Below are 16,953 nucleotides of genomic sequence, written 5' to 3' on the forward strand. Positions count from 1 at the left end.
ACTAACACCTGTAAACATTTCTAGTTCTTACAAACGGACACTGACCTGAAATGTTAATGTTTCTCTCTCCACAGAGACTGTCTCACTTGCTGAGTATCTTTAGCATTTTCTGTTCCTATTCTAATTTGCATCATTCACAGTTTGCCTTTGCACTATATAAATGCAAATATTTGTCTCAAGTACGACAGCTTGAAACACAAGCCACTAAGTAATAGTGATATTATCTGCCAGAATCGACCAAAGGAAACAATGTGTGCTTACTGCACCTTATAAACACAAAGCTTTTTACTGACAGCAATCACAAAAGCCTTACATAAGAAACTTCTCACTGGTGGAATAGAGCAGAGGTTCTCAAACTGGGTCCACGGGAAGGTTTCGGGGGATTGCCACCGCACCGTGGCTTCCCCCATCACTATCAATCTAGGCCCCTGGATCAGCTCAACTTTTAATGACTGATCAGCAGCCATCAAAGTTACCTTCATACCAGTCATGTGACCCACCTGACCTCTCACCTCATGTGCCAAGTTACTTACAAAGTTCAACATTAAAATTAAACTGCTGACAATATTGTGATAAATTTTCTCCATTTATATCCAATAATAAAATGCTAATTTTATGGCAGAGAGATGTTTGATTTATTACCATTGTCTCCCAATGCATCCCCACCACCCCACCCCATGCATCTGGATGGCATGGCCCGAACTTTCCATTTGAATTATCGACACGTGCGCAGATAGAAGCTTTGCTAGAGGTCAGATCGCTGAACACCAAAATCGCAAAGCAACAAACCCAGAGCCGGTAGCTGAACCACTCAGGTACCCAGTCAGAGACAACAGGTCGTCCTGGTGGTACCATGGAGCTGTAAGGCTATTTGAATAGTTACGCTGTAAGCATAGGTATGGGGATCTGCAGCTTATGGCGTTCCAACTGGTGATAGGTGACAGGTAGCTTCATAATGCCTGATGGGGTTGTGGAAACAGATTTCAAAATAGAATTGGATAAATATTTGAAAGAATAAATTGCATGGATGTGAGAAGAGAGTGGAGAAGTGGGACCAGCTGGATTGCTCTTCAAAAGAGCTGGCACATGGCTGAATGGCCTCCTTCTGTGCTGTACTATTCTATTGGAAACAGCAAGGGCCCCAGACACAAAGGGTCTGATGAATATAGCACTGCTCCTTCTGTAGCACTGAAAAGGGTTGGTCCTATTTAGTACAACCTACTTACGCAAAGCTGGATTTTCAGCACTGTCAGATGAACATGCACATGTGCTTGTTGATAATACCTCCACAGCTTGACAGAATTGTTGCTCAGCACCAGCAACAAGTTTTGCATTAATCAAAACTAAATGTTTAATTGTGTAATTATACAGAAAAAAATTAATGTTGCGTTACTGGGGGTCTGTAGAATTTTTATAACAAGGGAGGGGGGGGGGGGGGGGCATCAGAAGCAAAAAGGTTGAGAAATCCTGGAAGAGGACTGAAAGCAAATTTGATTATGATCCAGCATAGGCAGCTAGCAACCTGATCCATCTGACCAGCTGAATTCTCAATCATTGATTCATTGCCAAGTGCACTGGTTATTATCCAGCTACTGTTTAACAAACAACTGTTAATATCAAATCCCACTAGCATGAACTTAAGCGAAATTGGACTAAACATTTTTCCCCATTAGTAGTTAAGCAGAATACTGTGAAAATAACTTTAGCAAAAATGCAAAAGCACTTCTCCAATTAGTTCCTGTCCTGTTTTGAATTGAACTCAGACACTGAAATATTAAGAACCTTGCAAAGTTCAGGGCTACATAGAATCACTCATAGATCAGTCAGATGGAATGGCTAATGCTTTACATCCCACTAACTTAGATCTGAGCTGCATGCATCTTTCATTTAATAGACGAAAGTCACCACACAAGTACTTTAGCCAATATGGCATAAAATGTTTTCAGCATACAGAAAGGAGAAAATACTACCTATAAAATATGTACATTGTGTAAAGTCTGAAATGTTCAAACATTTGTGTTACAATCACATTTAGGATAATGTTCATGGTACACATTTGCTTTTAACTGGTACTGGTAATTTTCCCTGGCACTTTAAGTACAGTTCTACAGGCAATGCCATCTTCTGGTACCTAACAAATGGCCATGTTTATTTGCATTCCTAAGCAAGGTGATTAGTAGAATATTGTCCATGAGTAGATCACACTCTTATCATCACACTCTAGCAAAAGTGATTTGGAGCAGAACTAATTATCTTTTTCTTCCTAGCCCTAAGAGATCCAGGGATAAGATTGTGGCTTCCCTACTACTATCCAAGCTCAGATCAGCTAATTTAAGAATCATATCTAAGACTTTAATCTCCAAGGTTTAGTGCTACCAGACAGTACTTATTATCCAAGATTTTGTTTTAAAAAAAGGATAATTGGAAGAAAACTCAACAATGGAAAAAGATTTCAAAGTAGCTCATAATATGCATTTGGATTTTACAATGGCCAGCAAAAATTTTAATTTTAGGGGACAGCAGCATAGTGGTAATGCTACTGGATTACTAGTCCAGAGGCCTGAACTAATGCTCTGGAGACATGAGTTCAAATCCCACCTTGGTAGCAAGACGAATTTAAATTCAATAAATTAATAAATCTGGAATGAAATGCTAGTCTCATTAACAATGAACTTCAAACCACCAGATTGTTGTTAAAAACCCATCTGGTTCACTAATATCCTTCAGAGGAGGAAATCTGCTGTCCATACCCGGTCTGGCCTAAGTATGACTCCAGACTCAACAACGTAGTTGACTCATAACTGCCCTCTGAAATGGCCTAGTAAGCCACTCTGTTTCAAGGGCAATTAGGGATGGCAATAAATGCTGGCCTTGCTCACATCCTGAGAGCAATTTTTTTTAAAAATTCATTTAAGGCACAATAAATTAATCTTTACAAAGTGACACATTGCAGATACAGTGAAGATAAAGTTGGGGTGGGGCAAAAGAAAATACTACATCAGATCAGATAAAGAAAGGGAAAGAAACTATGCTAGAAGTTTATTCAAACCATTGCAACCCAAGTCCCAACATGTAACCCCATAAATCCTTTGCTCCTCCCATTAACTTGTCCTTGTTCTCTGCTCCTTCCACTTCAGGCACAATGTCCTTGCCCTATGGAACTCTCATCCCTAGCACTTCTGCCCCATCACCTCCTTCCCTTTCTTCAAATGTCTCCTCTAAACCATCAACACAGGAGATGCTAAAAATGCTCTACTTTACACACGTTTATCTGTGGAATACTAACCTCTTCATTAAACACTTGTAGATGCACATGTTAACTGACCAGTTACGCTTTTCAATACCAAACTGATTAAAAATAAGTAGGAATTGCTCTGCAGATTTTGTTTCTGCTATTTGTGTTAACTAAAGTTTGTAGTTGGCAGGAAAAAAGACAGAAGCGCAAGGGGAGAGCCAACTGCGAAACAGCCCTGACAACTAATTTTATCTGCAGCACCTGTGGAAGAGTCTGTCACTCTAGTATTGGCCTTTATAGCCACTCCAGGCGCTGCTCCACAAACCACTGACCACCTCCAGGCGCTTACCCATTGTCTCCCGAGACAAGGAGGCCAAAGAAGAAGAAGGTGGTTTGTATTGTTACATCTGGGGAACAGAACATATTTCAACTTTTAAAGAGAGAAACAAAGACAGAAGAAAAAAAAGACACACACAGTGAAAGAGAAAAACAAAAACTGGTTCACAATTTTGTGATGTGGATTTATGCTGAATAGTTTTCAAACCTTTCTGTGGGAGGACCCTTGCAAATATATTGTCAGCTACTCATAAGGAAACCAATGCAATCATTGAAGAATAAAGTATGTCGCAACAAAAGTAATTTTAGCAAGTGAACCAATACAGAAGCTTGATGACTCTAGACTTTCAAAGTAGGGCCCATGATACCAAGGAAACACACCACTTCAATGTGAGGTGGATTTAAACTCAATGTCTTGATCCATAAAACAAGCCAGTACATTTACTTTTTTTTGATAAACTGTATGACAAGTTGAATAGGAATAGGCACTCATCCAGACAGAGGAATGCAAAATTGACAAGAAATAAAAATGTACCTTTTTGCCAAAGGAACCCTGAGTCCCATCAGTGACCAGTTAAGATAGCCCTGCAGTTTGGTGTGTAATTATGGATAATATAAAGAGACCTGAAAATCAGAGACTTGTGCGACACATACATTTAGGCAATGTAATTCTGTAATATAGAGCATCCCAACAAGGGCACTTGAATTATGTAAATTATTGGATGCATTTTTTCTTCTTCATAATCAGCACTAAAAGTTCCCGAAAAACAATCTGACTCCTGCATAACCCACCACCACCACCACACCACCAGACAGAGAATTAACATGTTAAAGCTGGAAAGACTCACCAGTTAGGCTTAATTTCCCTTATTCTGCAGATTATTCACTCTTCGTTTCAAGACCAGTGTAAAGGTCAACAAAAAACAATGCACCAGTCTTGTCAATTTGCCTAATCATTATTCAAGGCAGTAGCAATTACACATCTTCAAGCTATTACCAATTTAATTAACCTACTGGATTCACTTTTTTTTTCTGTTCCCCAGCCAAAAGCTGTTTAATAAAGCTGCACAATGTTTCTTTTTAAGAGCACAAGCAAATTCTGGTGTTTTTAAAATCAAGATACTGTCTTAGGTTCCTGCTTCCAATAGAGTTGGAAAGCAGGAGGATTTTTTCTTTGCACTATTTTATAGATTCTGGAATTTGTGTTAATTAAAACACTTGGACTTTTGAAAACATAAAACAGTAAAAATGGGTATGAAATCAGATAAAGAGAATGAAAACCTTTTTCTCTACTTAGTCTTACCCAGCAAAAAGTATTTTCTACAAGTGGCACCTTTCTTCTTGTACAGTTGTCTCCAGTTTTTCTGGCTTGAAAATATAGACGCCAGATTCTAACTAAATGCTATCATTGATATAAAGCATCAGACATTTCACAACATACCATACAGCAATCAGGTAGATCACCTGGACAGAGGCGTTGACTGTATTCAACTTGAAATACCATAACTGATTGGTACATCACTGCACAGCACATTTGGCAGATTTACCAACTTAGATAGTTTCTTTACATTACCTTAGCTGACTTCATTCATTTTAAAACTATTGATACAGAAAGGGCTCTTCTAGATGGACTTCCTGGATTTAAAGGGAATTATCCACAATAGCCAGGAACCATATTACTGTTGTGAAAACTATGTAGCTATGACCTTTGACATACCTTTTTAAACAAATTATATAAATTAAAAAATTTACATATTAACCTGTTCCAGGATTCTCTGCAACTTGTGTGTAAATAGTAAATCATTCAATTTCTTTCTCACCTAAACAGTGACTCCTGCAAGAACCAACCTTTGTTTTAATCACTTCTGAGTGAAATAGTAGTCTATCCATTGAATACTGAAAGAGTATTAAACAAGCAGGGAATGGCACACAGTCCCTCAACCCCATCCAACGTCCACACACATGCATTTTACATAGGAAATGGGGGGCAGGAGTAGGCCATTCAGCCCTCGAGCCTGCTCCACCATTCAACTAGATCATGGCTGATCTTCTACCTCAACACCATTTTCCTGCACTATCCCTATATCCCTTGATATCTTTAATATCTAGAAATAGCTAGTTTCAAACTAGCTGATCTAGTACAATCTTAAACATAGTTTTAATGCTGACTGGGAAGCAAGCTTAAAATGCAGACCATCTGCTGGGAGCAACATATTATGATGATACACTGAAACACAGGGTTGTCTTGTTTTCATATTCCCAAGGTATACCAATCCTTTGACAATGCATTGTAAGTATCATATGCCAATGAATCCAGTTGACACCCGAAACTTCCTACTGCGTTTTCTCTAACACTTGTCAAATTGCAAAACTACCACAGCTAAGTTGCGAGTTCCTAACTTTTCCTTTTAGAAATATCTTGTGTAATTCTTGTTCTTTTACCCCTCAGACCTATTTAGACTTAAAGTACATATTTAACAGATCAAAAAACTACTGCTGTCACATCTTTCAAGTTTTATTAATGCCAGAGATTTTCCTCATCAACTAAAAGTGAATAATTTCAGAATCAACACATATAATTTTTATGCGGTGTGGCAATTAAAGGTTACAAAACCAAGGCTTGAGGGGCTGAATGGCAGCAGCAATCAGAAGCAGGAACATGACACAGACACACAGATACACCCCATCATCCCCACAACTGAGGAGTGCCAACCTCCCACAATCACTACATACCCACTAACCACCACTCATCCTCAAGATACTATTATGCATTTTCCTCGAAGTACTACACAGATTAGGGAAGTGTACACTTTCCACAGAGTTACTCATGCTAATCCATTGCAAAAATAGATTATAAGGGTGGGAAAAGAGAGGTATTTAATAAGATGCCACATAGGAGATGTGCTGAAATTAAAGAAAATTAAGTATAGTGGTAAAAGGAGTATGGAATCATGGATAGGTAGTTGGTTAAAGGACCGAAGACAGAGTATCAGTTAATTGATGCTTTTCAGATTGTAGGGATGTTAAACAATGAAGTCCCCTCAGGGGTAGTCAGAATCATTACAGGACAGAAGGAGGCTCAGTTCACCCATCGAGTCCATGGTGGCTCTCTGAACAGCAATCCAGTCAGTCCCATTGTTATGCAAGCGCTTCTAATTTTTTAATATTTGTGAGGACTTGTGTTTTAGAATTGTGGAGATGGATTCATTGGAGGACTGAAGTGATCCCATAGATGCTGGGATAAAAACAAGAAATACTGGAAATACTCAGCAAGTCTGGCAGCATCTGTGGAGAGAGAAGCAGAGTTAACGTTTCAGGTCAGTGACCCTTCATCAGAACTGATGTTGGGCTTTGTTTTATAAAAGGTCACTGGAAGGGCTGTTTAAAAACATTTACTGGATATCACATGTCTTCAGCTAAGTAAACAATGGAAAGGGCTTGATATGGTAGAATCTGAGAAATTGTTTCCGCTGGTCGGGGATTCTAGAATGCGGGGACACAGTCTCAGGATAAGGGGTCGATCATTCAGGACTGAGAGGAAGAAAAATTACTACACTCAGTCAGCCGTGAATCTTTGGAATTCTCGACCCCAGAGGGGTATGGAGGTGCTAAATTGGGGGAAGGCTAATTATAACAATATTAGGCAAGAACTGAAAAATTTAGATTGGGGGCGGCTGTTTGAGGGTAAATCGACATCTGACATGTGGGAGTCTTTCAAACGTCAGCTGATTAGAATCCAGGACCAGCATGTTCCTGTGAGGAAGAAAGACAAGTTTGGCAAGTTTCGGGAAGCTTGGATAACACGGGATATTGTGAGCCTAGTCAAAAAGAAAAAGGAAGCATTTGTAAGGGCTGGAAGGCTAGGAACAGATGAAGCACTTGAGGAATATAAAGACAGTAGGAAGGAACTTAAGCAAGGAGTTAGGAGGGCTGAAAGGGGTCATGAAAAGTCATTGGCAAACAGGATTAAGGAAAATCCCAAGGCCTTTTACACATATATAAAGAGCAAGAGGGTAACCAGGGAAAGGGTTGGCCCACTCAAGGACAGAGATGGGAATCTATGTGTGGAGCCAGAGGAAATGGGTGAGGTGCTAAATGAGTACTTTGCATCAGTATTCACCAAGGAGAAGGACGAGGTGGAAGATGAGCCTAGCGAAGGGAGTGCAGATAGTCTCAGTCATCTCGTTATCAAAAAGGAGGTGGTGTTGGGTGTCTTGCAAAGCATTAAGGTAGATAAGTCCCCAGGGCCTGATGGGATCTACCCTAGAATACTGAGGCAGGCAAGGGAAGAAATTGCTGGGGCCTTGACAGAAATCTTTGCATCCTCATTGGCTACAGGTGAGGTCCCAGAGGACTGGAGAATAGCCAATGTTGTTCCTTTGTTTAAGAAGGGTGGTAGGATAATCCAGGAAATTATAGGCCGGTGAGTCTTACGTCAGTGGTAGGGAAATTATTAGAGGATTCTTCGGGACAGGATTTATTCCCATTTGGAAACAAACAAACTTATTAGCGAGAGACAGCATGGTTTTGTGAAGGGGAGGTCGTGTCTTAGTGGAGCTAGAGAAACACAGTGCACTCCTCCCATCTTGGTGGTATCACCATACCCCACTCCATTCCTGTAACCCTGCAAGTTTATTTTCAAGTGCCAACCAATTTTCTTTTGCTCGTCTCCGCTTCCACCACCCTCGTAGGCATCGAGTTCCAAGCCATTACCACTCACTGCGTTAAAAAGTTCATCCTCACATCTCCCCTGAATCTCGTCTAAAACCTTAGATCTGTGCCCCCTAGACCTTGCACCATCAGCGAAAGGGAACAGCTTTTCATCTACCTTATCTGTCACCTCTATTAAATCTCCCCTCGATCGCCTTTGCTCCGAGAACAACCCCAGCTTCTCCAACCTAATCTTGCAGCTAAGATCCCTCATCCCTGGTAAATCTCCTCTCCACCTTCTCTAGGACCCTCACATCCTTCCTAAAGTGTGACCACCAGTCTGGCACAATGCTCTAGTACTGGCCTAACCAGTGCTTTATAAAGGTTCAGTACAACTTCCCTGCTGTTGAACTTAGTGCTTCTATTTATGAAACCAGAGATGCCATATGCTTTGCTAATTACTCTCTCAATACATCCTGCTGCTTTCAAAGATCTATCCAATGAACTCCCAGTTCCCTCTGTCCCTGCACACGCTTTAGAACTCTTGACTATGTCGAAGAAATAATCTGAAAACTTGGTATAGAACGCATGGTCAAAATATGCATTTAACAAAAATAGGAAGTGTGATTAATTGCAAAGAGGACTGCAAGCAACAATTGTAGGGCACAGACAAGTTTTTAGATTGGCAGATGGATGCCAAATTAAGTTTCATGTAGAAAAATGAGAAGCAATGCATATTGGGAGATTTTGAAAGGAGTAAAGATGCACAGAGACTGAGGGATTCAGATACAAAAGACAAGTTTATAAGTCTGTTTTAAAAAAAAAAAGCATATTGGATCCTATATTTTATAAATGGAAAGAGAGAATACAAAAGCAAAGACGTAATGCTAAACGTATGCAACAATTAGTCAGGCCAATTAGAATACTGTGCCCAGTTTTAGATGTTGCACTTTAGGAAGGATGAGGAAGAGATTTCCTATGATACTAAGGATGAGAGGATTTAGTAAGAGACTGAAGGAGAGAGGGGTTCTTTTCACTAAAACAAACTAGGTTAAAAGGAGATTTGACATAGGTCTTCAAAATTATGAGGGGTTTTAATATGTTTACTGTCCACATCAAGCCAAACAAGATGCGAAAGAAGAAGGAACGTACAATACAGGAATCTTAATTGCATCTTAAATGCAAAACTTATAATGTTAGATATAGAACCGATGGCTGGCAGTTGTTCTGCCAAATGGTTTGGGCCATATCGTCGAATACAGACTGAACTGCTCCCTTGTGAATCCATTGACAAATTTGCTTTTTAACCATTCTGTTGCGACACTGAAGTACAAAGTCATCATAAATGAAAAACTAATAAAGACTAACATTATAGCAAGGCTTTTTCCAGCAGATAATAAAGAAGCCAGCAAACAGCAATTGGAACAAATGCAAATACAAGAATAAAATTGAGGGACAGCAAACACGTGCTGTGTGCTTTATTTGTAACAGTGAGACATACGAACAATACCTTTGAACCATCAGTCAAGTATCCATAAATTGACAGTCCTAACTAGAAATCGATTTTTCTTACTGGAAGCACAGAAAGCATGCATCACTGGTAAACCTAATCAGAATAAAAATCCAAATCAGACCTGTGAAGAGATAGAATTAGTAACAGCTTAAATGTCTCTTGATGTACAAAGAACAGTACAGCACAGGAACAGGCCATTCGGCCCTCCAAGCCTGCGCCGATCTTGATGCCTGCCGAACCTAACACCTTCTGCACTTCCGGGGTCCATATCCCTCTATTCCCTTCCTATTCATATATTTGTCAAGATGTCTCTTAAACGTCGCTATCGTATCTGCTTCCACCACTTCCCCTGGCAGCAAGTTCCAGGCACTCACCACCCTCTGTGTAAAAAAAACTTGCCCCGCACATCCCCTCTAAACTTTGCCCCTCGCACCTTAAACCTATGTCCCCTAGTAACTGACTCTTCCACCCGGGGAAAAAGCTTCTGACTATCCACTCTGTCCATGCCGCTCATAACTTTGTAAACCTCTATCATGTCGCCCCTCCACCTCCGTCGTTCCAGTGAAAACAATACGAGTTTTTCCAACCTCTCCTCAAAGCTAATGCCCTCCAAACCTGGCAACATTCTGGTAAACCTCCTCTGTACCCTCTCCAAAGCCTCCACATCCTTCTGGTAGTGTGGCAACCAGAATTGCACGCAATATTCTAAATGTGGCCTAACTAAGGTTCTGTACAGCTGCAACATGACTTGCCAATTTCTATACTCTATGCCCCGACCGATGAAGGCAAGCATGCCAAATGCCTTCTTGACTACCTTATCCACCTGCGTTGCCACTTTCAGTGACCTGTGGACCTGTACGCCCAGATCTCTCTGCCTGTCAATACTCCTAAGGGTTCTGCCATTTACTGTATACTTCCCACCTGCATTAGACCTTCCAAAATGCATTACCTCACATTTGTCCGGATTAAACTCCATCTGCCATTTCTCCGCCCAAGTCTCCAACCGATCTATATCCTGCTGTATCCTCTGACAATCTTCATCATCATCCGCAACTCCACCAACCTTTGTGTCATCCGCAAACTTACTAATCAGACCAGCTACATTTTCCTCCAAATCATTTATATATGCTACAAACAGCAAAGGTCCCAGCACTGATCCCTGCGGAACACCACTAGTCACATCCCTCCATTCATTAAAACACCCATCCACTGTTACCCTCTGTCTTCTGTGACCGAGTCAGCTCTGTATCCATCTTGCCAGCTTACCTCTGATCCTGTGTGACTTCACCTTTTGCACCAGTCTGCCATGCGGGACCTTGTCAAAGGCTTTACCAAAGTCCATATAGACAACATCCACCGCCCTTCCCTCATCAATCATCTTCGTCACTTCCTCAAAAAACTCAATCAAATTAGTAAGACACGACCTCCCCTTCACAAAACCATGCTGTCTCTCGCTACTAAGTTCGTTTGTTTCCAAATGGGAGTAAATCCTGTCCCGAAGAATCCTCTCTAATAGTTTCCCTACCACTGAAGTAAGGCTCACCGGCCTATAATTACCTGGATTATCCTTGCTACCCTTCTTAAACAAAGGAACAACATTGGCTATTCTCCAATCCTCTGGGACCTCACCTGTAGCCAATGAGGATGCAAAGATTTCTGTCAAGGCCCCAGCAATTTCTTCCCTTGCCTCCCTCAGTATTCTAGGGTAGATCCCATCAGGCCCTGGGGACTTATCTACCTTAATGCTTTGCAAGACACCCAACACCTCCTCCTTTTTGATAATGAGATGACTGAGACTATCTGCACTCCCTTCCCTAGGCTCATCATCCACCAAGTCCTTCTCCTTGGTGAATACTGATGCAAAGTACTCATTTAGCACCTCGCCCATTTCCTCTGGCTCCACGCATAGATTCCCATCTCTGTCCTTGTGGGCCAACCCTTTCCCTAGTTACCCCCTTGCTCTTTATCTATGTATAAAAAGCCTTGGGATTTTCCTTAATCCTATTTGCCAATGACTTTTCATGACCCCTTTTAGCCCTCCTAAATCCTTGCTTAAGTTCCTTCCTACTGTCTTTATATTCCTCAAGTGCTTCATCTGTTCCCAGCCTTCCAGCCCTTACAAATGCTTCCTTTTTCTTTTTGACTAGGCTCGCAATATCCAGTGTTATCCAAGCTTCCCGAAACTTGCCTTTCTTCCTCACAAAACATGCTGGTCCTGGATTCTAATCAGCTGACTTTTGAAAGACTCCCACATGTCAGATGTTGATTTACCCTCAAACAGCCGGCCCCAATCTAAATTCTTCACTTCCTGCCTAATATTGTCATAATTAGCCTTCCCCCAATTTAGCACCTTCACCCGAGGACTACTCTTATCCTTATCCACAAGTACCTTAAAACTTATGGAATTATGGTCACTGTAGAGGGAATCTAGGTCAGCGGTACATAAACACCAATACACCAAAGGTACAAAATGATTACATTTACATCAGATCCTGAGAGTCAGCTCTTAGCTGGGATTCTATTTCAGAAACAATTCACATCTCAAAAACACATTCATTTAATCTCAAAAAACATTAACCAAAGTTCATTTATTTGACTAGCATAAATATCATAATACTTACTCAGCAGTTACCTATTTTGATCCAGATAATATCTCCTAGTCGGTAACCGTTCTGCCAGTGAGAAACTCCCTGTATTACATCTAAAATGGTTTTTATTACAAGTTATGGACTTTTATCTTCCTCTCCCCACAGATGCTGTCTGACCTGTGATATGTTTCCAGCATTTTCAGTTTTTATTTCAAATTTCCAGAATTTGCAAAATTCAGCTTTTTGTTCCCTGGATCAGAATGTAAATTCCCTTTGGGTGATCCAGTAGCTAGTGGCATCAGGCAGGTTACTACTTCCACTTCAGTCCAAAGTCACTCATTCATTGATTTCAGTTAGTTTCACACATTTCTTATGTCCCATGCACTGATAATCTTCTCATCCAGATAGGCATTATCTACTCTTCACTTTCCGTGAGATTTAGTTTCACCCAGCCATTTGAAAAGATTTGTCTCCCTTCCTTGTTACCTACTTAAAGGTTGCTTTATTTATATTTATGGTGTTTCAAGGTAAGCTGGATGTTTTCTTATAGGCTGTTTTGTAAAAGCAACTTCCTTTCCAGTTAGGGCTACCAATTTATAGCTCCTTGTCTGATCGTTGAATAACGTACTTTTTTTAAAAAAGCATGAAAAAGTCATCCTTGTAAGAATGATAAAGCACACAGCAAAAGTATTTGTTCTCATTTATTCTTGCAATTTGTAACTGAATATGATTAAGCAAACACCAAAGCAATTATATACTGGAAATAGGTCATCGAGCTGAAATATTACCCATTTCTCTTACTATAGATTTGCTGACTATTCCCAGCATTTTCTGTTTATGTTTCAAATTTCCAGCATCTGCAATATTTTGCTTTAACTGTACAGTTACACATCACCACAGTTTACTATGCACTACAATGGACCAAATATTGCATTCCATGCCCTTATATTACTTCATGCTTTAGGCTACATCGCATCTCTTCTAGGCAGCTCACAGCACATGCTTGTAATGGCCATTTTCTCGAGTCACATGATTGCCTTCCAATGTTCAGCATTATGTTGCAATGTGTTTGGAAAGTAGACATTTTCACATCTTTCAATACAGTTTCCCTTGCTTTTGATACACATAACAAAAGTCAGTTAAAATATTCCACATTGTAATTAAAAACTTTCAGTTGTCCAAGTACAGATAGGCAGCCAAGTTGCAAGTTGTCAAGAGTACTTTAGCAAAACACTTCCAAGATCTAAAAAAAAACTAAGTGTCCTTTCCAACTCCATTCCCAATCTGTAATTACAATAGATTGCTTGCTGTTGCCATTAAAGTCATTAATTGTGATCTTCCAGTAGTAGTAATCAGTACTTTATTTCAGCTTCAGTAAGGATTTTGCTCCCCAACCATCAAAAAGAAAAAGCTTTCTTCTCCATCTGCTTGAGTGCTTCTTGCTCTACTGGAGGCTCAAAAGTGAACAAACTTTCCATCCAAATTAGTTGCTAAATATAAAAGATAAAAAAACTATATGCACCCTTACAAATTAAGATAATATAAATTTTGATTTCCAAATAAGTATAGTACTGACTAATATTAAATCCCTATTTATAAGAGACTAAAAAAATGGCATCACCTCAGCTCCACTCTGAACAAATACTCAATGGTGTCCAGGTTGGGGGACAGGGGTTATTTACAGAGCTTTTAAAATGTTAAATTTGATATTCTCTTTTATCCACCCTGTCCCTTTTACCCAGCATAAGAGTTTATATTACCTAAAGGAGAGGAACTGTCTTACTCGTACAGCGTTATCTTTCCAATAACTGGGCAATAAATAGCGACAGCAATTAGGATAAAGCATATGATTGCTGTTAAAGTTCAGTGCTATCAGAAAGAGATAAGTAACCAATTCCGCCTGTAGTGATGTGAAGCAGCAATTACCGTGCGGTAACCATTCCATGATTCTATTTACTGCTCCTAGACACGACCCAGCAGCACCAACTCACCTGACCCCTTCGCTCTCTCTTCACCACACAACCAACGCAACGGTCAGACCTCCATCTTCTAAACAACAAACCGGCTCCCGCTCGAGACTTCCCTGTTTGGAAATCGTAGACGTCACTGACACGTACCGCCATCCCCCGCCGCCATCTTGCTAAAGGAACCACCCATTGCTGGTGTGCGCCTGCGCGAATCCTTCACTCACCCTGGTGGGGCCGAAGCTGGAAAGTCAATGACAGATCGACTGTTTTTGACAAGACCCTTGAGGGGTGGCACAGGGCAAGACCCAGTGCTCCCATAAAACTTACACCCCATCTGAATGGAGGAACCTGCTAATATAACGAAGTCTATATGTTCAAACTAAATCAGAGCCAAAGACGGTTGCTTAGGAAAGTGATGAAAGAAAGGCTTGTATTTACACATCACTTTTCACAACTTCGGGACCTCCCAAACTGCTTTGCAGGCAACAAAGTACTTTTTGAAGTGTAGTCACTGTTGGAATGTAGGAAACGCGGCAGACAAGTTGCACACAGCAATCTTCCACAAACATCAATGAGATAAATGACCAGATCATTTTTTTTAGTGATGTTGCTTGGGGGATAAATATTGGCCAGGACACTTGGGGAACTCCCCTGCTGTACTTTGCAGACTGCCATGGGATCTTTTACATTCACCTGAGAGGGCAGGTTGGTTTGGTTTAAGGGCTTACCTGTGAAAGAAAATCTGTCAAAGCAAACTTTAGCAGACAGGTAATCAAATATGAGAAGGGAAAGGAGGAATGAAGATTAAAAGAGAGAAACAGAAATCCCTTTGAGAGAAAAACTCTGCATGCTGGCAAATTGCTAGAGTTTATAATTAAGTATAGGGCGACTTGGAAATGTTCAGCTGATCAAAGAAAGCCAGCATGGATTTGTAAAGTGTAAATCATACCTGATGAAATGGATTGAATTTTATTAAAAAATGACTGGACAGTGGAATATCTAAGAATACTATTTATATGACTTCCAAAAGGCATTTGATAAAGTCCCTCATAACAGACTAATACAAAAACAAAATGCTGTAGATGCTGAAAATCGGAAATAAAAACAGAAAATAGTGGAAATACTGAGCAGGTCTGGCAGCACCTGTGGAGACAGAAACAGTTAACATTTCAGATTGATAACTTGGTGATGAAGGGCCTGATGCTGTTGCCCGTCTTAGTACTCCTATGCACAGTTATCCCAGAGGCTGCAACATGCCTAGTGGAAGGCTGCTGACTTTCACTGGATGAGTCTGCATGTGGCCTTGCAGGACACTTTCGAGCAGTTCTAGGTGTTGAAGGCCTGGCTTTGGGCTGCACCATCTCAGCATGGGTAGCAGCAGTCTGGGATGGCTGGCTAACAGGCAACAGCAGGGGCACTGGTGTAATGGCAGTGGTGGGAGGACAAATGCTGTCTTCCTGAGAGAGAGGACAGCAGATTCATGCTCCACGCAGCTACTGCTACTCCCATGGTGTGGCACGTCAGCAATCCGAGCAATATGTTGGAGACCCTTCATCAGCACGTCATTGATCTGAAACGTTTATTTTTTATTTATTTAGAGATACAGCACTGAAACAGGCCCTTCGGCCCACCGAGTCTGTGCCGACCATCAACTCATTTATGCTAATCCAACATTAATCCTATTACTCTCTCACATCCCCACCTTCCCCCTACCATCTACCAATATTAGGGGTAATTTATAATGGCCAATTTACCTATCAACCTGCAAGTCTTTGGCTGTGGGAGGAAACCGGAGCATCCGGCGAAAACCCACGCAGTTACAGGGAGAACTTGCAAACTCCGCACAGGCAGTACCCAGAATCGAACCTGGGTCGCTGGAGCTGTGAGACTGCGGTGCTAACCACATTAACTCTGTTTCTCACCCCACAGATGCTGCCAGACCTGCTGAGCATTTCCAGCATTTTCTGTTTTTATTTCAGATTTTCAGCATCTGCAGTATTTTGCTTTTTGTTCTAGTCTCTTATGAGGGACTTTATCAAAAGCCTTTTGGAAGATTGTCAGATTGCTGTGAGAAACTGCAAGCCCTTTGCACACTAGTATCTGCAATAATGACGGCAGCAGTCTGGGCTTGTGTGGCAGCAAGCTGAGCTTGCGTGACAAGTCTGAGCTTTCACTGCAGCAGCTAGAGGTTAGGTGGCTTCTGCTTGTGCTCCAATGGAAGCTGAGACATCTGCCATCAAATGTCACATCATGGTTGGGTCTGCGAGTGTTTTCATGGAGTTGGCTATCACTTCCATGCTAGAAAGGATGGCTCAAATCCCTATGCCATGTTGGTGCCAGACTCCTGCATGCTCCCGGACATTGACTGCAAGCTTTCTGGTAGGCCTGCCAATTGCCCCAAGTATTTCAATGTGCATAGCCGTTGATTTTTTTCTGTAGGCTGCCCCATCAAAGTCCTCATTTGAGTTCCCTCTAGCAGAACTTGTGTGTGACCTTGCCCTATGGCGAGCTGACATCTGCACTACCCTTGTCCCCAGCTCTGGCTGCAGGCCACTTGTGCCCAGTGCCTCACCTTGTACAGATCCCATCTCTAAGTTACCCTCTAAAGTACAAGCAGAGTCTGTATCTGAGCAGATGGCTGCGAGTGTGAGATCGAGTGACGGT

At 41.2% G+C, this 16,953-nt stretch overlaps 1 protein-coding gene across 1 annotated transcript in view; it reads right to left on the reverse strand.

Annotated features, from left to right (window-relative positions):
• slc26a5 (solute carrier family 26 member 5) overlaps window positions 1-14,420 on the reverse strand; it is an 83,918-nt gene extending 69,498 nt beyond the window's left edge. The window contains exon 1 of the mRNA XM_068059262.1: window positions 14,314-14,420. The gene's annotated coding sequence lies outside the window, so the exon portion shown is untranslated. The remainder of the gene's footprint in view (window positions 1-14,313) is intronic.
• Between the last annotated feature and the right edge of the window lie 2,533 nt (window positions 14,421-16,953).

Source organism: Heterodontus francisci, chromosome 27 (genome assembly GCF_036365525.1).
Source record: "Heterodontus francisci isolate sHetFra1 chromosome 27, sHetFra1.hap1, whole genome shotgun sequence".
Lineage (NCBI taxonomy): Eukaryota > Metazoa > Chordata > Chondrichthyes > Heterodontiformes > Heterodontidae > Heterodontus > Heterodontus francisci.